Here is a 22,483-nt window from a genome sequence, read left to right on the forward strand (position 1 = left end):
CTCATCCTGTGTGCTCCAGTAGTCCGGGGGGCTTCCTCTGTCACAGGAAGGTGGCTGGATGGCTAAGGGTGAAGTGTGTAGGTGGGTTCCCGCGAGGCAAGACACAGTGATAACAGCAAGAACCTTTACTGAACAAACAGAACTGGACAATGGGGCAAAGCAACTGCTTATACAGTCAAACCTCGGTTTACGTCTACCTCTGTTTACGACCGCTTCGGCGAGCGACCGCCGCAGACCTGGAAGTGTTTACATCCAGGTTCCGCGGCATTGGATGCGCAGACACGATCTGCGCAGCTCGCGCATGTGCAGAAGCGTGTGCGTGCGCAGAAGCGCTCTAACGGCACTTCGCACATGCGCAGAAGCCTGCCTTCAGGGAGTGACCGCTTCGGTGTGAGGTACCACTGTATACATTTCTGAAGGCCTGGGCCACTCCCACTCCCAGCGTGATTGGCTGTCTAAACTTCCAAGCTGCAAATCATGAATCAGAGTTTAAGGGCCAATGGCAGGGGCCCAAATCCTGAAATGTTCTGTGATTGGATATCATGTATCGAATCAGAACACAGGGGCTCAGAATCCTTAGTCCAGACTCTAGTTCAGGCAAACACAGACCACTGAATACATAACAAAGGGGAAGCCTCCTTTTGCTGTAGTATTTCTCCTCATTCTCTTGGCCCCATGGAATGGAATCGAACCTCGGTTGTTGATGAGACAATAAGTGAGGCATGTTTTTGCTCTGAGTGGCTGAGAGGGTCTTTGATGCAGGGAAAGGGGGCCTGAGAAGCCTTCTTGACCATTCCCATTCCAAAGTAATACCCATGAAATGGTTTTATCTGGATTCTGCTTCGTTTTGGGGTTCAGCGCTCTGGTGCACGGCAGCTGACTCGTGCCAAAGTGACGGACCCAAAGATGGGATGTTCCCGGATCCAATCAGAAGCTTTCAATGGCTTCTATGATTCCTGGATGTCTTGCTTAAATCAGGAACCTTAAGCAATATGTAATTGGCAGCCGGTGCAGTCACAGTCAGGCCAGGATCGGTGTCATATGCTCAGAACATCTTATTAATTTCTCTGTCAGAGACAGTTAAGCATATGCTTGACTTTCCCAGTGGCATCAATGGGACTCAAAAATGCTTAGCTCTGGCTGGGTCCTACTTAATGTAATTAAAAGCACATGACAAGATAGCCATGCTTATATTCTGGTTGCAATAAGTACTGGTACTTTGAAGCTCTCATTTAGCCCCGCTGACGAAGTGAGTGGCTGCCCTGCGCTGTGCATAACATCACGCCAGAGTTGAAACGGTGCAACCCTTCTGCTCCAGCGTAATTTCCCATCATGCACCCTGCTAACATTGGTTCATATGCGCTGCATATTATGTAAACGCCTGCTAGGCTTGCAGGGTCAATGTCAGTCTCTTTCCATTATTAATTTAGGTCCGGTGTGCCACATTTAATTTTCATTTTCCTCACATAGTCTTCTTCCTGCCCCCCAAGGGGGATGAAATATAAATACTAAAATATGTGTGCCATGGCTCCTTTGTCAATTAATCTTCACCCATTCCATAATTCTTAGAGGAACGGCTGTTCGCCTTCATTAGCATTCCAAGCCAGCGTTGCCAAACAAGTTAGTTTAGTTTCGGAACACGATGCTTCCCACTACTCTCCAAATTATTAATTCTTGAAAGATGCTGAATATGTTTTTGAACCTGATGTATGGCTCTCCCATTGACGTTCTGCAACAAGGCCCAACACAGGAAATGAGTAAGGAGCTGGGCTAGGCGATTTGCATAGCCAAGGTTGAGGCCCACCATGCAAATGAAGGACCTGGCGAACCTCGACAGGTGTGGGGATGGGAGCAGGTGTAAGCAATGGCCGGACGCGGTGCACTTCAGTGGCTCTGCACCTTTGAACATGGCGGGGTCGGTCTTCCACAAGGATGGGAAACAGATGGACTTCATAGTTTAGAGAAAAGGCTAGCCAGAGGCGACCTTAGGGAAGTTTGTCAAATTATGCAGGGCATGGAGAGAGAAAAGTTTCCCTCCTCCCTTCTTGTAACACCAGAGAAGCTGAATGTCGGAAGATGCAAGGCAGCGGAAAGGAAGTACTTCATTCAGATGCAATGGCTTCTGGCCATTTGCTCTGCCTTCACAGCAGAAATGGCAGTTGCTTGAAGCCACAGGAGGGGAGAGTTGCTCTCATCCTGCTTGCGGGTTTCCCACAGGTGGGCCACCAGGGCCGGATTGAGGTTTGTTGAGTCCCTACGCTACTGAAGGTAATGGGGCCCTTGATATGTCCAGCTGTCCTTTGTCAACAACAAATCGCCACTGTTTTTTGGGTTGAATATATGCTATATGGTAATTTATGGACCAAATAGGTATCTAAAGCCATTTGCCCAAAACAAAATTCAGTATGTATTTTATCAAAGTAATTGATGAACTGAAATACAACCAGCCCAAGCAGAATGTAGGCACCCTATATATAGAAATGAGCAAATGAGTGATATTTTAGGGAGCAGGCTAGCAGGTGGGGCCCATGACTTACATCATAGGAGCCTACAGAACACAAAACACTGTTGCTGTATGTAGGTTTTATTTTATTTGTTTTTTTATCTTATATTTTGGAAATGTACATCCAGGTTTTTTTCTCCTTTAAATTATTTGACACCCCCCTCCAAGAGAATGGGGCCCTAAGCTATAGCTTGTTTAGCTTATGTGTAAATCTGGCACTGTGGGCCACTCTGAGAACAGGATGCTGGACTAGATGTGCCATGGGCCTGATCCAGGAGGCTCTTCTTATGCTCTTACTCTATGAACGTTTCCAAGGAGCCTTCCCCAGCCTGGTCCCTCCACAAGTTTGGGGCTACAACTCCCACTAAGTTGGCTTGGACTAATTGGAGTTCCAGTTGGAGGTTGTCCAGGTAGGCAAAGCATGGTTTTAAAGCATGGGTGGGCAAGGGCGACGCCCAAATCCAGCCCTAAAATAATTTCACCGGGCTCTAGGTTACCCATGCTGTTCAAAGCACATTCCCTCCAACATGTTGAGCCCCAAAACCAGGACGTGTGTCTTTCCAGCCGTGCTCCCGCATGAGTCACATGACCTGCATGGAGCCCCAAAGACGTGCTTTTCTCGGGGCCATACTGTTGCGGTGCTCAAAAATGTGTGTTTTGGGGCACCGTGCAAGATTGTGGGTCCCAAAAGGTGACTTTTTCCAGGTTGAGATAGCGCATAATTGTGCAAGACCCAAACGTGCAAAACGGCTGCCATGCTCTCACAGGGAGAAACAGGATGTCTTGGTTTTTCTGCGTCACTTGTCTGTGTAATATGTAGATGCACAGGCGGAGGAAGTGGGGGCAGTGGGGGGCGGGCCACCCTGGATGTCATCCCTGAGGGCGGGTGACAAAATACCCCCTGGGCAGATCACCGCACTGCCCCCCTGGGTGCCGATCGCCCCCCTGGATGCCGATTGCCTCACCCCCGGGTGCATGGCATGTGCGCCACTCTGGGTGCCCGAGTGGCTAGCTCCACCATTGTGTGGATGCGTGCAATGCTGCTGTGATGCCTGGACATGTGTGCTCCCTGAGACTTAGGCCCTTCCTTCTAGCCAGCACCTCTTGTGGCAAGGTGGGGTGGCCAAGGGGCATGGCATTTCTGGCCCTTGGGCCCAGTGTCTATAGAGAAGAGAGAAGCCCCTGCTCTGGAAGAGAGGATCCAGACCAATGGCTTCAAGTGACAAGGAAGGCGATTCCGAATAAACTTCAGGAAGAACTTTCCGACAGCGAGAGCTGGAATAGTGGAATGGCAGGGGGTTGTACTAGGTGGTCCTGTGGGTTACCTTCCAACTTTATGATTCTATGAATATAGAAGACGGCTTTCCTGTCACGTTTGAAAGCATGAGAGTTAAAAGCAAGCCAGAGGAACCAGCAGAGATTTTGCCAGGAACTGAAGCTACCAGCTAAAGCGAACATCTGTTTCCCCTTCAAATGCAGAGCCGCAACAGCAAGCCACGCACGAGTTTTATGAAACCCTGTTAATTTCCTGCTGGCCTGGGGATCTCTCTGTCAGTCTCTGTTTCTGTCTAATCAGATGAAAAGTATTTTCGCAAAACGCCGCAGGAGGGGGGAGGCGCTCAGGGTTTGGCAAACAGTGGGATGGTAGTTTCATTTTCAATAATAATTGTTATCCTTATTTTTAACGGCCAGTCTAGTTACGAAGTATAGCCGTCTGCAGCAGTGTCAAGCAGTGCAGCACTAGGCCTGTCTACTCAGACGGAAGCTCAATTGAGAGCGGTGGACCTTACTCCCAGGTAAGTGCGCATAGGATTGCGGCCTAAAGTGCTTTGTATCTCCTTTGTATCTTCATAAATACAACATTAGCTGTGCTTTATTTTAACAGCTAAGGCCTGGACTGTGTGCTGCAGCCTTGGACAACCTAGTACCACCCAGATGCTTTTGACTACAACTCCCATCAGCCCCTTAAGCCAGCGGAGTATGCAGGTCTACAAAGGCTGCTGTAGTATTGACTAGTATGGGACAACCAGCTACAGGGAACCAGGCAAAAGGCCTCCTCGGTAGTGGCCCCCACCACTCGACACAAAGATAAGGATTCTGCACAACATCAGAAGAACCCTTCATTCATTCATTCATTCATTCATTCATTCATGTGTCTTTTGAGAGAGCACTGGTTAATACACTTTATGTATTCAGTGGTCTGTGTCTGCCTGAGCTTGAGCCTGGACTAAGGATTCTGAGCCCCTGTGTTCTGATTCAATACATGATATCCAGTCACAGAACATTTCAGGATTTGGGCCTTTGCCATTGGCCCTTAAACTCTGTTATGATTCGCAGCTTGGAAGCTTAGACAGCCAATCCCATTGGGAATGGGAGTGGCACAGGCCTTCAGAAATGTATATAAGCACTTGCTTTGCCCCTGTTGTCCCGTTCTGTTTGTTCAATAAAGGTTTTTGCTGTTATCACTGTGTCTTGCCTCATGGGAACCCACCTACACTTCAATACATATACTGTAAAGGCTCTGTCCCCATGAGCCCATCGCTAGAATCTGGACCTGGGCACTTTACTTGCCCATGGAGAAAGGAGAAGCCACAGCTACATTGTGGAGGAGGAAACAGAGCATACCAAGAGGTAGGCAATCCTTTCCCCATGTGGGTCGCCGTGCAAGCAAGCGCCTTGAAGCAGGAAGTGCCAAAATTAATGGGGTGGGTGTGGGAAGCTTGAGGACCCTACTTTTCACTGGTTTAAAAGATAAGCAGGTTTCTAGTCCACATGCTTACAGAAAGAAAAGATGGGAAACCCAAGACTTGCAAACAATTGAAGTTCTAGGACAGGCATCCCCAACCTTCGGCCCTCCAGATGTTTCAGACTACAATTCCCATCATCCCTGACCACTGGTCCTGTTAGCTAGGGATCATGGGAGTTGTAGGCCAAAACATCTGGAGGGCTGCAGGTTGGGGATGCTTGCTCTAGGACAAGGATTGGCTCTCCAGGTGTGGCTCATAACAGCTCCCTTCCACCCCAGCTAGAGTGGCCCAATAGGCAGGGACGATGTGGGCTGTCCTCACGGCATCTGGAAGGCCAGATGTTCTGCATCCCTGTCTTAGCTGCTCTGACTCACAGAAGCCTCCCTGAGACAGCTCTGGGTGGGAGCTGCAGATGCAGCATTGTGGGAGTGGGTGTCCTTATGTCCTCCCTGCTGGCGCGGCCCACCCATGAGGCAAAGTGAGGCAACTGCCTCAGGCAGCAGAATCCTCAGTAGCAGCAGATCCAGCCTCCGAGGAACGCATCACTTGCTGCCGTTGCCGCCAATCCATGCGCTCCTTTGAGGCCGGATCTGCCACCTCCCCAGCAGAGGCATAGGAAGAGGTGTGTGGTCCACCCTGGGTGTCATGACTGAGGGGGGTGACAAAAGGGCAGGCGGGTGGGCGGGACACCTCAAGCCCACGGGAGCAGCTCTTCTGACCTGGCGACAGAGAGCAGCTCTCCTCAGCCGTGGCAAGGCGCACCCGGCCACAGCAGCTCTGTTGCCAGGTCATGTCTGACCTGGCTGCAGAGAGCAGGAGGAGAGTGCGCAGCAGCTTCCCTGCCCCCTCCTACTCTGAACTGTGGCATGTGGAGGGGCACCCTCCGCTCCATACCCCCCTTGGGAGCCAGCCCGCCATGGTCAGAGCGGGCAAATGCTCCACCACTGATCCTCTGCAGTTCACCCCCCAAATGCTGCCTCTACAGCGGCCTCTTGGCCAATTGTAGGCGCTGCTTGTCTCGTCCCGCCCTTGTTCCTGATGTAGATATTTATCCTGCCCTAGTTCCTGAGGTAGATCTTTCTTCACCTTCTTCCCTGGTGAGGGTGGGGGTGCCATTTTGTGGCTTGCCTCAGGCGCCAAAATGTCTTGGTCTGGCCTCCCCTCCCCGAGGGCGGCACGGTGCGCAAATAAAACGGTGACACCACACGGTGGCAGAAAAAGCTCGGAGGAAAATGCCTTGGATGGAGCAGAGGTGCGCAAGGCAGCGAGGCAGCAAATGCAGACTGCTGGCTAGAGGGGCTAGTCCCATTTCTGCACCGGCCCATTGGATTTCCCATTATTTACAGCTTTTATTTATTTCCCCATGCCTCGGCGATCTTGTTGTTTCCTTGTAACATTGTGCTGACAGCTTCCTGATTCCCGAAGGCTTTCTATCTGTTGGCATAAAAGCTGGGGGACAATGCACACAGCACCTGTATTACAAGAGGGTCTCTCCTCCTCCCCTCCACGCCTGTCAAAAGGCAGGGATTAGATGCAGAATAATGCAGCCCCTCCACCCAACGCCTCCCCCTCAAAAAAGCTGTAACTCAGCCTTTGGACGCTACCGGCACCATAAATTTGGACAGAAAGTGCAGCTCAAGCAGTTTGAGAACAAGAGCCGCTGAGTCTGATTGAATTACAGCGACGGAAGGCAGCTGGGGTCCCCCCTCACCAGGTTGTTAGGCGCTCTGGCGTAGGGAATGATTACTGGTGATTTTAATGAGATTGACTTTTAATTTATAACTTGGGGAGGGGGGAGGAGGGGAGACCTGTGGAAGATGGTATATGGCCAGAGGGGTTGGGCAAACGGAAACTGAGCGAGCTCCAAGCGAAGGTCATCTCGAGGCCAGCTTCTGGTGGCCTTTCCGCTCTTCTTAGAAAATGTACGGCCTCAGCAGGTGAGCAGGAGGAAGCACACCTTTGTCGTTGCAGCCGTCATTCCAGCAGGTTGCTCCAGTGAGCATTGTATGTCGTAATGGAGGGGCTGGTCGGACCAGGGTGAGTGGTGGGAGCAGTTGGAAGAGTTACCCGTTGATGACCCATTGAGTTGGGAAGGCAGCTTCAGGCTTCAGCTTCGAGACAGAGCGGAAAACTCAGGAGAGAGTTACAGATGAGGAGTCCGATCCCTGAAAGTCCGATCCAGCTGCATGTCCCACCAGTGCTCTGCCCTGCCCCGTCTCGCGTCACCCAGATGTTCTGCACCCACTGTTGTGCCAGCCTGGATCCCAATCCTGGCCCACCCTGGCCCATCTTCCCAAGAGGAGATGGCCACTCAGCCTGGTTCAGAGCAGCCTCTGTCACTGCCAAGGTCGCAGAAATGCAAACGCAGGTGCGAACAGACAGCTTAGGTCCAGCCCTCCAGAAGGAATCTGCTTGCCTGGTCTAAAGGACAGCCTAGCTTGTCACTCTGAGGTCATGTCTGCCCCATTCCTATAAAATCGGACCCAAGAGGGCATGTTGCTCATTGGACCCAGCTTGCTGTTGTGCCTGCAAAAACCATTTTGCCAATGCACTGAACTGATTTGGGGCAGGAAAGGGTTGTCTAGTTCAACTGTCTGCAAGAATCACAGCCAAGTAGCCATTCAGGGCACCTTCAGCTCCTGATCTGCCTCCAGGCCACCTGGTTCTTAGAAGACCGACTATTTAACTTTAGGAATTGGTGCCTGAGCTTGCTTCCCACTCCCCACTCCCCTCTCTGTTGCCTTTTCCTTTTGAATCATGGTTTTCAGATGGTAAGTCTGTGGACAGGGACTGTCTAAGTATACGCAACCTATTGTGGGAGACTTTTGGCTGAAGGATACGGATACTCAAAGCAAGCCTACGGGCAAACATGTCACCACACACAGGTGCAGAACTGGCATAGGGAACCTCTGGGTCAGTTTAGGGGTTGTGGCCAATGCAGTGTCAAAGATTAAGGGCTTGGTAGGGCAAAGACAAGAGTTGCCAAACCATTTGGACTATTCTCAGAGGGGTTCAAGAATCACCTCCCAGAATTCCTTGGGGGAAGTTGGCATCCGTCTGTCTTGGAAGACAATGGAGGAGTGCGCCTTTGGGGTGAAGTCAAGCTGTTGGATGGATGTGACTCCTGCTGTGGCTGTTGAGACCAAGATGGGAGAGACATGTTTTGTTGCAGCTGGGGCAGATGAAGGTGTCCAGTTGTGCTGCTGCAGGTGCATCATGGCATGTTTCTTCTCTGCGCTCCTCCCAGCGGTCATTCCTCCACTGGTCACTGCTGTGGATGCACAACCTGACTGTCTCCAGGCGCTACAGTCGTCCGCAAGGGATTCCCACACGGCAGGGTTGATGTTGCCAGCCTTCATGCCCTCTTTGCAGGACCTCTTTGGAAGCCATGACAGTTTAAAGCGGTATCGCAGAGCTTTAATGGTGTGTTGTGGCCACAATCCTATATCAGCACAGGCGATGAGGCCGTGTCTGTCATGGTCCGGTTGGCGAGCAGTTGAAGCCCTGGCTGAGGACGTCAGGACCAGGGCAAGATGGTGGTGTAGAAGCAGGAACAGGTGCAGGGCTGAGGGTCCAGCAGCAGGCAGTCGCAGGGTCAAGGAGCAAGGCAGAGGCGAAGGTCTGGGAGTCAAGGAGCAAGGCGTCGGCAAGGCAAAGGTCCAAGGGTCGAGGAGCAAGGCGTCGGCAAGGCGAGGGTCCAAGGAGCAAGAGGCCAGAGGCAACCAGGCAGGGATAGCGTTGCTGTGGCAAAGAGCTGAAGGGAAATGCTGAGGTTTTATCCCTCCCAGCTCCTGCCACCAGGTGCAGTGAGGTATCAAGTGGCCTCACCTGAGTGGTCACTCCTTGCTTCTCCAGCACAAGCTGAGGCCTCACCTGAGTGTCCACTCCTTGCTTCTCCAGCACAAGCTGAGGCAGGCCCCAGTCCTGCAAAGCACTACAGGCCCCAGAGCCTGACTCCTGCCCATACTCCTGACAGTGTCCTCGTCTGCGCCTGGGAGCATCAGACTCGCTATGGGAATGCAGGGTAGGCTGTGTGGCCCCTGCCCCCTCACTCCACAAGCAGTGTCCTGACAGCAAAGGCAGGGTTGCTCTTAGACTGAGGGACAAGCTCTGCAGCTCAGGCTTTCTTTAACTTGCTCAGACAGCTTGGTCCTTCAGCCTAACGGGTGACCTTGAAGGGCCAAGTCCAGTCTTTCCCATGGAAACAGTGCTGGTGGCAGGGAAGACGTCCACCTGCTTTAAAATAATGTTGCTCTTCAGGAACTATGCTGGTCACTCGATTTGCCCCTCCCCCCAAGGCTCCAGCTGCTTCTTTGTAACCTCAATGCTGGCAACATTGATGAGGAAAAAAAAGGGATCTGGAGAAATACATGGCTCTGCAAAAGAAACAGAAAGGACAGGGGAGGGGGAGGGGGAGAGGCACTCAAAGGATTCTGGTACTATCACACTCCATCATCCTGGCGTCCAATCAGCTCAATTTTATGCACCAAAAATACTGACATATTATGATTAGATCATTGAATGCAGCCTCATATTTTATCACTGAGCTTTCAAGATTGGACATGAAATAGATATTTACCAGCTAGAGGGAAAGCAGATGGAATGATTAAGGGGGGAGCTCAAGAAGTGTGAAGGGATGTTTCAGGCTGTATCCCCAAGTATCCGACAAGAGGATGTGCGAGAGCTTTGCTATCAGCAGGCCACAACCTCCCAGCCTCCGTTCCTTACGGAGAGAGGGGGCTCATTGACATTTCCCCTGCTCATTAGTGCTCAATCAGAGCAAACATGCTCTCATCTCATACCCTCCAACATTTCTCCAATGAAAATAGGGATGTTCTATCTAATAACAATAACAGCAATTTTACTATTTATACCCCACCCATCTGACTGGGTTGCCCCAGCCACTCTCAGCAGCTTCCTCCATATATTAAAAACATAACAAAACATTAAACATTTAAAAACTTCCCTATAAAGGGCTGCCTTCAGGTGGCTCAGGGGTCAGATAACTCCATACCCTCCAAAATTTACCCAATGAAAATTAAGGACGTCCCGAGGAAAAGTGGGACATTCTGGGATCAAATCAGAAACCGGGACGGCTTCTGTAAATCCAGGATTCTCCCTGACTCATGCCTAGAAAGTGTGGGTCAATTGGATCCCCTCCCCAGAGCCTCCATGGGTCTTATGGCAGCTTGTAAGGTTCTGAGGGTATGTGCTTCAAACTGAGGCTCCCAGAAGTAGCAACCCAGCTCTTAACTCTTCTTAATCACTGGAGATCTGTTTCCCACTGCAAGCCAGTCAGGTTGGGCTACATGCTTCAAGGGGGCTGTGCTACCAGCATTTCAGCAGCTGGCTGCAAGATTGGGCTATCCCAATCTCCCCTATGCTCTATAAAGCCCCATCCTCGGAGTCTGCGCCGCAGTCAGAGCAACTTGCCACTGGAGTGGGGCCCCCCAGTGGCTGGGTTCTCTCACCACCCTCATCGTCAAACAGATTGCAGTTCATTCCTTCCCACCGGAAGGCAACAGGGCTCGACCTGATACATGAGACTCTGTGCTTTGGCGTTTAGAGAAAAGGAGCATTGCATTGTTCGAGCCACAGTATCCACGAATAACAGCAAGATCCACGTCTTCCGCTTTAAGCTTCAAGGATGTGCTGCTGAACTCAAGGTCCTTTAAATAGGGCTTAATAGCAGATGGGAGACAATAGGAATTGGGTTTTTAAGTATCAGACAATATTAAGGGGGTGGGATTGTTTGTATTCTGGTGTGCACAGGCATTGAGATTTTCAGAGAAATGGAGGCGGTATTGTGCTGCAAACATTTCTTTTTATTTTATGTTTGTTTGGGTTTTTTCTTTTCATTTTGCCATTTTCTCTTCAGACTAGCTTTCACAGGTTTCCCTAGGACTGATTTACACATTTATCACTGCCGCATCCATGGCGACTTGTGCAGCCAGATAGGCCGTCATGGAGCTAATAGCGCAGGTAGAATTTCCATATTGCCTCCCTTGAAAGGCTTTTCAATTGAGCTGGTTCATGCATTCAGGGGTGATCTACACATTATGCAGAGTGCAATGGCAAAATGAGATGTGTGTGTGGTGCAGAGAAATCTGGACTCTACCACTTCAGACTACAGATGAAGAGCCACGGTTCTCACTGCTCCCTGCACATAGAAAACCACATCCAAACCACACTTACCTAGGACAGCGCTGCATTTAGGGTGTTGTGGGCAGTTCCCCTGCATAGGGCGCAGAGCCAAGGGGGTGCATAATAATAATAATAATAATAATAATAATAATAATAATAATAATAATACCCACCTATATTTCTATTTCTACAAGGGGAAGAAATGGAGGCAGTGAGAGATTTTACTTTCTTGGGTTCCATGATCACTGCAGATGGTGACAGAGGTCACAAAATTAAAAGATGCCTGCTTCTTGGGAGAAAAGCAATGACAAACCTAGACAGCATCTTAAAAAGCAGAGACATCACCTTGCCTACAAAGGTCCGTATAGTTAAAGCTATGGTTTTCCCAGTAGTGATGTATGGAAGTGAGAGCTGGACCAAAAAGAAGGCTGATTGCCGAAGAATTGATGCTTTTGAATTATGGTGCTGGAGGAGACTCTTGAGGGTCCCATGGACTGCAAGAAGATCAAACCTATCCATTCTGAAGGAAATCAGCCCTGAGTGCTCACTGGAAGGACAGATCCTGAAGCTGAGGCTCCAGTACTTTGGCCACCTCATGAGAAGAGAAGAATCCTTGGAAAAGTCCCTGATGTTGGGAAAGATGGAGGGCACAAGGAGAAGGGGACGACAGAGGACGAGATGGTTGGACAGTGTTCTCGAAGCCACCAACATGAGTCTGACCAAACTGCGGGAGGCAGTGGAAGACAGGAGTGCCTGGCGTGCTCTGGTCCATGGGGTCACGAAGAGTCGGACACGACTAAACAACAACAACATATTTCCACAGGTACCTACTGAGAAGATTCATTAAAAAGCAACTGTACCAAAAGGAATTATTGTAAAAATAAGAAATATTTAGGGGGGGGGAGCACAAAATATTGCCCTCATTCTGGGTGCCTTATTACCAAGATCTGCCCCTGCCTAGGAGTAAGACTCATTGTACCCGGGTAGACATGGTTAGGATTCCACTGTATTGCACCAGAAATCATTGTTTAGCAAAGCCCACTTCCTGATGTGCTGTTTATTATTTATCCATGACATTCACATTCTATCTTTCCTCCAAGACATTCAAGACAGCCATGGATCTACCCTATGACTTCTGCTGTGAAGACGGATGCAAATAATTCATCCAGCTTCTCTGAAATCTCCTTAGTAAGGAGTCCTTACCCTCCTTTTCTATTCAAGGGCCCAACTGTATCCCTAAACTTAATGTCTTTAAATAAGTTCTGGATGGTCTTAATGCTTTTAGCAATGTGCTCCTCAGATTGTTTTTTAGGACCACTCATTAATGGCATCACCTCCAGCCAGGAGCAGGATCTTCAGCTAATAGTTCCTATGGAACACTTTGCTCCAAGCTTAGCATAACAAAGCTGATACTTAACAGACTGGCTAGAGACATTAACTTTGCAGAGGGACTTCTTTTTCTACAGAAGCCATTCTTGCAAAAATAAAAGCACAGGTTTAGAGGGGAGGATCCCCGGGCCCCAAGATGGCATCTAGACAAAATTCCTAAATGTGCAGCATTATGACCTTTTCCCAGCTGCAGCAAACAGAGTCCCCTCGTTCTCTACAATGTGTCAGATGGCTCACAGCTACCAGTCATCAAGCAGACAGAATCAAATGATGCATAAGCATGAATGAAACCATCCAGAAATGTGCTCAGCATGAGGCAGTAAACATGCATGGAGGTTTTTAGCTGGAACACTGCAGACCCTTCTTGTAAGTGCTCCCTGCCCGGCCAAAACTGTGTGAACAAAGGATGGCACCTTCAGACTAAGCTGTGCAGAAGGATCCACCAACTCTGGCTTTTTTAAACCTAATGTATTGCCTACATTTCTGTGGCTTCAGTGTCGTCTGGGATGCAAGGTGTGGGCTGTTTTCAGCAGTAGGGGGAGCTAGGATCCTTCCAAAGGAAACCACACACACACTCCCAAGACCCAAACCTCAACAAGTCTCTTTATTTTCCTTTCCCGTTGCTTTAAATGCAGAAAGAGAAAAGAGCACAGGGCAAAAAATCTTGAGGAAGAGAGAGAGTGTGAACCAGTTGTCAGCGTTCCAAGCCAACTGCAATAAATTATGGGCCCTAGTAATAATAACAATAAAGTATGAATGAAACCAGTGCCAGATTAACAAAGATATTTAATGCTTCCAGTCTCTGATCGATACCATTGAATTGTGTCTTCTCCAGCTTTTCAAACTTCGTTCTGGTCCCATCCATCACTGCTGGGGTGTGTGTGTGTGTGTGTGTGTGTGTGTACGCACGCACGCGCACCCCCTTCTATTCTTTCCTCCCATCAGTCACAAAGCTTGCACTTGTAAAACACATTTACAACATGAAGGCCTCAGACGGGTCTTTCCCAGCCTTCCTTCCAGCACACGGTGACCCCAGAATTGGCTCTGCTGATGGGATCAACTTAGCTTTCAGTTAACCCCTTCTGGCCTGGTGCCCTATGGTACATTTGCTCAATTATCCATCCTGCTACTCCTGAAAACCAGCAAGAAAACTATTATTCGGTATAGCCCAAGGACAAAAGTTATGGGAGTTTGAGGAAAAAACAAACAAACCCCAAAGGAATCTGGTTGGATTTGACTTCAGCTGGATCAGAAGAAAAAGCAAGCCTTATTTGCTCAGGCCAATGGTTTGCACAGCCCCTGTTAATGTTCCTGATGGTAGTTAGTTCCAGATGGAGTCACTTAATAGTCTGCTCCCTATTATTGACCGCCAGCGAGCCGCCAAATACTCATTATGGACGTGCATTCCCAGACCACCTTACTTAATAGCTATTGATATTCCTGCCTCTTCTGTGTGTTCTCAATCATCCTCTGAACTTGGCAATCCTGTTTGCCATCATCACCTCTTGAGATGGCGGTTTCACAGGTCATGTGGATGTCATGTGGACAATGTTGCAGGATTTCTCCCTAGGTCCCCGTGCCTCTGGATGCTCCCAGGGGATGACTCTTCCTTGTTGTTTATCTACAGCAATCTTTTTCACCAGGTCCACTGTCCCTCAGACCTTGTGGGAGGCAGGACTGTATTTTGAAAAAAAAATATGAACAAATTCCTATGCCCCACAAAAAACCCAGAGATGCATTTTAAATAAAAGGACACATTCTACTGATGTGAAAACACACTGATTCCTGGACCGTCTGTGGGCCGGATTTAGAAGGTGATTGGGCCAGATCCGGCCACCGGGTCTTAGTTTGCCTACCCATGATCTACAGCAGGGATGGGGCTCCATACGCTGTTAGACTTGGACTCTCATAGGCTGTAGCCAGTATGATCTGACCTTTGGAGAGTTTGTAAGCAAACCATTTTGAGCTTCCCAAACATGTGATCTTTCTCTATGCTAAGGCAAGACAGGAACTTCGGAAGGAAACCAGTAGGACATATTTTAAAGGTTTAATGGCCTAAATTTCCTTGCTTTACTTTGCTGCATGTTTTGTGATTTTAAATATCTGTTTTCTCTCTCCAAAAAGTACTTGGACCTTGGAACCCAGGAATTTTTAAAACCTATTTTTCCTTGCCAGCCAACAAACCTCAAATTAGAAAAGACCCTTAGGAGCAGCCAGAGTGCATGAAAAGACTCAGCACAAATGTATTCATAAGTAATAAAATTATTTGGGAACAGGATCTTCAACTATGGATAAATGATGATTTGTGGAATGCTACAAGGAGTAAAATACCCATTTGAAATCTGTTTCTGCTAGACTAAGATATAATGCTAAAAACATAAAATACATATGCTTTCACCATTGTGTTGCAGCAATTGTGGGGAATGAGAACTTTTCGCTTCAGGGTCATGTGGCCAGCATGATTAAGCCGCTTCTGGCGAACCAGAGCAGCGCACGGAAATGCTGTTTACCTTCCCGCCAGACTGGTACCTATTATCTACTTGCACTTCATGCTTTTGAACTGCTAGGTTGGCAGGAGCAGGGACCGAACAACGGGAGCTCAACCTGTTGCAGGGATTCGAACCGCCGACCTTCTGATCAGCAAGCCCTAGGCTCTGTGGTTTAACCCACAGTGCCACCCGCATCTTAGAGACCAACTAAGTTTGTCATTAGGGACCCAGGTGGCGCTGTGGTTAAACCACTGAGCCTAGGGCTTGCTGATCAGAAGGTCGGCGGTTTGAATCCCTGTGATGGGGTGAGCTCCCGTTGCTTGGTCCCAGCTCCTGCCAACCTAGCAGTTCGAAAGCACGTCAAAATGCAAGTAGATAAATAGGAACCGCTACAGCGGGAAGGTAAACGGCGTTTCCATGTGCTGCTCTGGTTTGCCAAAAGTGGCTTTGTCATGCTGGCCACATGACCTGGAAGCTATACGCCGGCTCCCTCAGCCAATAATGCGAGATGAGCGCGCAACCCCAGAGTCGGTCACGACTGGACCTAATGGTCAGGGGTCCCTTTACCTTTACCTTTAAGTTTGTCATTGATATGAGCTTTCATGTGCACGCACACTTCTTCAGATACACTGAAACAGAAGTCACCAGACCCTTATATATAGTGGGAGGGTGGTGGGAATGGGTGATTGGCTGATAGACTGAGATTCTATACAAGATCTCAAAGTAGCTGTCTTATTACAAAAGAATTTCAGAAATAGACTGGAAAGAGAAATTGCTGAATTGCAACTTATTACCAAACTTAAAACCATGGAGAGACCTGGTCTGAATAGAGACATTGGATTATTATCTCATTATACACGATAAAGCTGTTTTTAGCCATCTCACCCCTTGCTTTTTCCTGTAAGACCAATTGCAGTCATCAACAGGTCTACCACACCTATCAGCCAATCACCCATTCCAACCACCCTTCTGAGTAATACCCCTCCCCACCCTCTGACTATACATAAGGGTCTGGTGACTTCTGTTTCAGTGTATCTGAAGAAGTGTGCATGCACACTAAAGCTCATACCAATGACAAACTTAGTTGGTCTCTAAGGTACTACTGGAAGGAATTTTTTATTTTGTTTTGACTACGGCAGACCAACACGGCTACCTACCTGTAACTTTTCCAACAATGATACCATGGAATATGGTGCTAATGGAAAAAAAAAAACCCAATGCATAAACTAAGAGCATTGAGAAAGGGATCTGGATGGGACAAATGTCAAGATACAATTGTAGAATTGGAAGGTGCCCTGAGGGTCATCTAGTCCAACCCCCTGCAATGCAGGAATCTTTTACCCAACGTGGGGCTCAAACCAACAGCCCTGAGGTTAAGAGCATCATGCACTACAGATGGAGCCATCCCATGGCATACTTTTATGAAGAAAAAGAATTGCAAACCTATGACCAGAAATGGCCAAATATGGTTGACCAATCTGGGCTAATACCTGCAACAAGACCAGAGCTATTTAATGAAATTTATAGATAATATTGAACCAGATTGTAAGTAATGATCGTAATTCCTACTGAAATGTTCTCTATTGTTATTCTTTCTTACCATTGTATTTTTATATTCTGAAACGAATAAAAAAAATCTGAAGAAAAAAGAAAAGAATAAAGCTTAATTTACCATTAAGCTGATACAGAAACACAGAAGGCAAGACAGAAACGTACCGGTATTTGAAAGTCTAGATGAATTGACTGAAACTCATATTATTGATCTACTAAGACGTCTTGAATTATGAAACAGCCCTATCGGTTACCAAACACCTTGGAAACATAGCCAGGGACGTGTGTATCCTGTGCAAAATGTTAAGGGAAATGATTCATAATTTTGAATAAATCATGTAAATTAAGCACATGCTCATAAGTTATCCATTTTGCATATTGCAGTAATATTCACTATTTTGCATTACTCTGGTTTTGATAGTCATGAGCAGGAACAAGGAGCTATGCAGAACACTGAAGCATGTCCCCAGAGTCCTGAGGACTAGAAACTTGGTTTTCAAAAAATAAAGTTAAGGTTTCTGGAAAACGCATCATGTGACCGGTGCCACACCCAACGCCTTTTCTGCAGAATCAAGACATGCAAGAGGCTTACTGATGCTGCCGCCAAGTTCTGCGTTATCAGCTCTGAGTAACTGTTGCTTAATAGAAGCCTTTTTTAAAACACAAAAACAGCAGGATGTTTTGCCTCATACGCACAAAGCTCATGATCCCAGCCGGCTGCTCTTATCACTGTGGAAATAAGCCAGCGCACAGGCCATTTAGCAGAGGAATTCGGGGAATGTGCCCCATCATGCTGTGCGGCTTATTTTTGGAGGCTTGCAAAGTAAATACTGGTAATAAACAGTGATGGGAAAATCGATGGGAACAAACGAAGCAGCAGCCGTGCCGCATTTCAGCTTCCTCTGTCTCATTGTGGCTGCTTTGATTAATAACGAGCAATCTGATAATGAGCAGGACCTCCCAATGGCTCTGGGGGCCAGGGAAGCACGGCTGGCTTCTGCCTCGAAAAAGGAAGGAAGGAAGGAAGAGAGGCTGGCAAAAAGATGCCATTAGCTGGAGGGAGGCTGACTTTGAAATGATGGCTCAGTCTCCCAAGGTTATTAGAGATGGAACGACCATGAAGTCAGCTCTGGGGGGGGTCTCACGGCCAGCATGGAGCATGCTAAAGAAGAAGAAGACAAATCAGTGTGGAAAACCCATCCCAACACCACTACCACAGAAATGGGTCCAAAAGTTCTCCCTCATCAACCTAGGCCAGGCATAGGCAACCTTGTCTCTCCAGATGTTTTGGAACTACAACTCCCATGGTCCCTAGCTAACAGGGCCAGTGGCCAGGGATCATGGGAGTTGTAGTTCCAAAACATCTGGAGAGCCAAGGTTGCCTATGCCTGACCTAGGCTATAAATTCTTCCAGGTCAGGTGAGAGGCATTGCCTGGAGCCTGGACAACGGTTCTAGACTGGCCTCACCTGCACTCTCCCGCCATCTTGGCTGTGTCTCTTCCCGTTTCCTTTCCACTCATTTTGGCCTGATGCTTCCCCTTTGATCCTGGCTAGCAACACATTAGTTTTCAGCCACGATGATGCTTTGAATATTGAGTCAACATCCTAGGGTGGCCACAAATAAGAGTCCTCTGATTGACGATAAATAATCCTAAGGAGGGAGAGCCTTGGAGTGACTCATTCACAGTTTGCAGTAGGTGCACTGATCTCCATCTTTCCCACTATGATGAATGGTGTTGGCAGAACTCCAGGGTTGACCTGAAGTCTCCAGATATGCCTGGCTCCCTCAGGTGGCAAGGAAAGGCTTTGAATCCCCAGGTGGGCATGAATGCCTTAATTTTGTTTTGTTTTGTTAACAAAACCACATGCAGCTTGCAACCTTCAGCCTGGCAGGAGCCAGCTTCAAATTATTGCATAGAATCTTGAGGTGGGGGGAGTCTTTCTTCCTTCCCTCCTGCCTCCCCTCTCCCAATTAACCTCCGTCTCCAGGGTTTAGTGGTGGGAAGGAGTGCAGATGAAGGAAAAGAACTGGGCTGGGCCCGAGGGTCTGAGATGCTCCTGACCTGACAAACCTAATGATGAGATGTATTCAGTGCTTTTTTCCTTAAAAAAATGTTTTGGGGTACTCTCATTTCCCTTCTCATATTGAAATACTGCCCCTCAATGAGGCCAAACTTAGATTCACAAAATGTTTAGGGGTATGTGTACCCTCAGAAAAAAGCACTGGATGTATTGCTATTAAAACCACAATGATCATTCCTAATGTGCATCTAGAAATATAAATCAGCGCACGCAAATCTGTGCAATCCTTTGCCATCTTTTTCAGCGGTGCACAAGTTCCCTCCTCCTCCCATGGTGACTATAGGAGCTCCCTGGTGATGCTCCCTCTCTGGCTGCTCAGGTTTGGCTCTGACTTGGCTGAGGATGAGCCTCCACTTTGATGGAGAGTGACTTCTATCTCTCTCCTACCTGTGCACACTTCCACTCTTTAGAATAATATCAACACAGCTGTTTGTTCTAAGTTGCCAGATGACTTTTGATGGAGCAGTCACTCTGGGACAGAGATTTGCACTCAGATGGCTTTTCTGTCACTCACCATATGGTTTTATAGGGAACTTTCTGTTGCTATTTGGTACTTGTAATTTTGGTTAAAGAACAAAAGGAGAATATCCTGGATGCCAAGATCCAGGTTTGGGGCAAGTACTCTTTGGTGAGAGAGCCCCAACAGAGATTTAAAACCACAAAATATGCATCAAAGTAAAGTGTGGAAATGTAGACTGTTAAACCTTTAAAATTTCCCCCTTTAAGTTTCTTTAAGGTTCCCATTTCCCCTTAGAATACAAAGAGACCACATGTTTGGTAAGTTAAAAGTGGTTTACTTACAAACTCTTCAAAGGTCAGATTCCTGTGCTTTCCCATACAGCAGCAAGAAAAGACAGGCAGTACAATTTAGTTTCAAATGTTGTATAGAAATGCAAAGATGGTTTGCTTAAGCCACATGGTGTAAGCTTGGAAAATCTAGCTCAGACATCCTTACTCGTCAGTTGACATGGTGGAAAGAGAAAGAGCAAAAGGCTTTGGTAACCCTTCCTTCCTCCCAAGGTGAGTGGGTGTGACCTAGCTAAGACCGGCAGGTCAGCTTACTCTATGGTCTTAACCCCTCTGTGCATTAATTAGAGTTAAGCATGCTGGTTATATGAGGCTGAATTATCCCTCACTTCATTTTTTAAACTTTTCTGTGTCAACTAATGGTGGATGTAAGCCACCCTGAAAGGGCTGTGTGTGATCTGAACATCAGAGGGTTTCTCCAGCAGGAAAAGAGAGATAACCATGACAGGCAAGGTGAACTTAGATAAGAAGACTTGGCTGTGCCTGTATTCTTAGTTGTTACAAACTGAATTCAGAGTCAGGGTCTTAAAAAGCTCAAACCTGAAGCCAAACCAGGACGCCTCAGGGTTGCTGTGTTTATTCTCTGAAGCTGTTTTAAGAAGTGACATTAAAAGCACTTATGAGCTCTGGAGTAATAATCTACGGCACTTATAAAATGCTTTCGAGCATTCAGTGCCCTGCACAAACATCGGCACAGCAATCTTTAAAACAAGCTTGTAAATTAGGTTGGTATTATTGTTCCCGGACTGCAGATGTGGCACTTAGAGGGCCGAAAGCCACTGCCTGGATTCTGTCCTTACTTGCCAGGGATATCTCCTCTTTCCAGGGTCCTGGCTATGGTAAACCCCCGTCGCTCTTCTTGGCCAAGAAATTGATGCCAAATTGGAGACACTGGAAGTCGGAGTGAGAAATCATAATGTAGAATTTGAATCTTTTATCACTGACTGGAATAAGCTTGTATACTACTAGATGGGTCCTGGGTTGTATTTCCCCCCCTAATGTTGTGAGTCAATAATGTGCACATTATGATCATACCGGTAATATGCATAGCATTACCATTTTTGGAGGGAAAATAAACCGTTATCTCATTTTTCCAATGATACATCTTGTCTACTGCGCCAGAATGGATGAAGAATTAAACTGCGGTAATACCTCATAGTTCGTAAACCGAACGCGATGGGCAGCGCCATTTTGCGCATGCGCAAAGCGCGATTTTCGCGCATGCATAGACCGCGCGCGGGGCGAAAACACTTCCGGGTTTGCGCAGTTCATAACCCGAACTGTTCGCAAACCGAGGTGTTCGTAACCCGAAGTACGACTGTATGGAACTCATGCCTACAGGAGGCAGTAATAGCCACCAACTTGAATGGCTTTAAAAGAGGACTTGAGAAATTCATTGATGATAAGGCTATCAAGGTCTACTAGCCCTGAGGGTTATGCTCTGCTTCCACAATCAAAGACAGCAATGCTTCTGAATAGCAGTTGCTGGAAGCCATGGGAGGGGAGAGGGCTCTCGTGCTTGGATCCTGCTTGCTGGTTTCCCACTGAGGCATCTGGTTGGCCACTGTGAGAACAGGATGCTGGACTAGATGGGCCATTGGCCTGATCCAGCAGAATTCTTCTTAATCAATAGGTCTGGTGTTAATGCAGAAAATAACCCCAGAACTCCTGAAGCTGCCTTTCACTGAACCAGACCTTATGCTCTAGTACACTATTGTGTCAGGGACTGGACATCCGAGGAGGAATGGTGGAGACCACCACCCCCTCCTCCTGAACTTTCCAGAGAAGAGGAAGACAGTATAGATTGATACCAGTGGTTTGCAGGAGGGCATAGCTCAGAGGCAGAGGAGGAGAGAAGCTGGGAAATATTGGGAGAGGAGCAGGAGGAAGAAGAGGAACCAGGGGGAGAGACAGCTGACAGACTCAGTGTCTTCAGAAAGCATGCCAGACCCCACTCTCTCCCAGAACCCGGCGGGCATTGAAAGTAGGAGAGCAGAGAGCTCAGAGGCAGAAGGCACAGGTCAGCCCCTGTAGGAATGACATATAATGGGAGAAACAGAGGATGTGGGTTTTCACTTGGAGCAATGCCATTACTACAAGAGGCACATTTTCGAAGCCTCTCTCTGTGAATATTGGATAAAAAACTTGGTAATAACTCTCCTTGTTTATCTCATACTTGACCACCTTGTATGGGAGGGATCGGATTCCCTGAAGTCTGACATATTGTCCACTTTGACTGTCAGCAGTTTACCAAGTTCTGGAAACCAAGCCTTATGAGGAGCAGTTGAGGGAGTTGGGTATGTTTAGCCTGGAAGAGACTAAGAGGAGATATGATAGCCATCTTCAAGTATCTCAAGGGCCGTCACAGAGAAGAAGGGGCAAGGACTTGAACCAATGGCTTCAAGTTACAGGAAAGGAGATTCCGACTCAACATCAGGAAGTGCTTTCTGATATTAAGAGCTGTTCGACAGTGGAGCAGTTTCCCTCAGGAGGTTGTGGAATCTCCTTCCTTAAAGGTTTTTAAGCAGAGGTTGGATAGCCTTCTGTCTGAGATGCCTGCATTGCAGGGGGTTGGACAAGATGACCCTCATGTTTAACAACAACAATTTATTATTTATACCCCACCCATTTGGCTGGGTTTCCCCAGCCACTCTGGGTGGGTCCCAACAAAATATTAAAAACACGATAAAACATCAAACATTAAAAACTTCCCTAAACAGGGCTGCCTTCAGATGTCTTCTAAAAGTCAGATAGTTGTTTACTTCCTTGA

Source organism: Zootoca vivipara, chromosome 13, assembly GCF_965207765.1.
Source record: "Zootoca vivipara chromosome 13, rZooViv2.hap1.1, whole genome shotgun sequence".
NCBI lineage: Eukaryota > Metazoa > Chordata > Lepidosauria > Squamata > Lacertidae > Zootoca > Zootoca vivipara.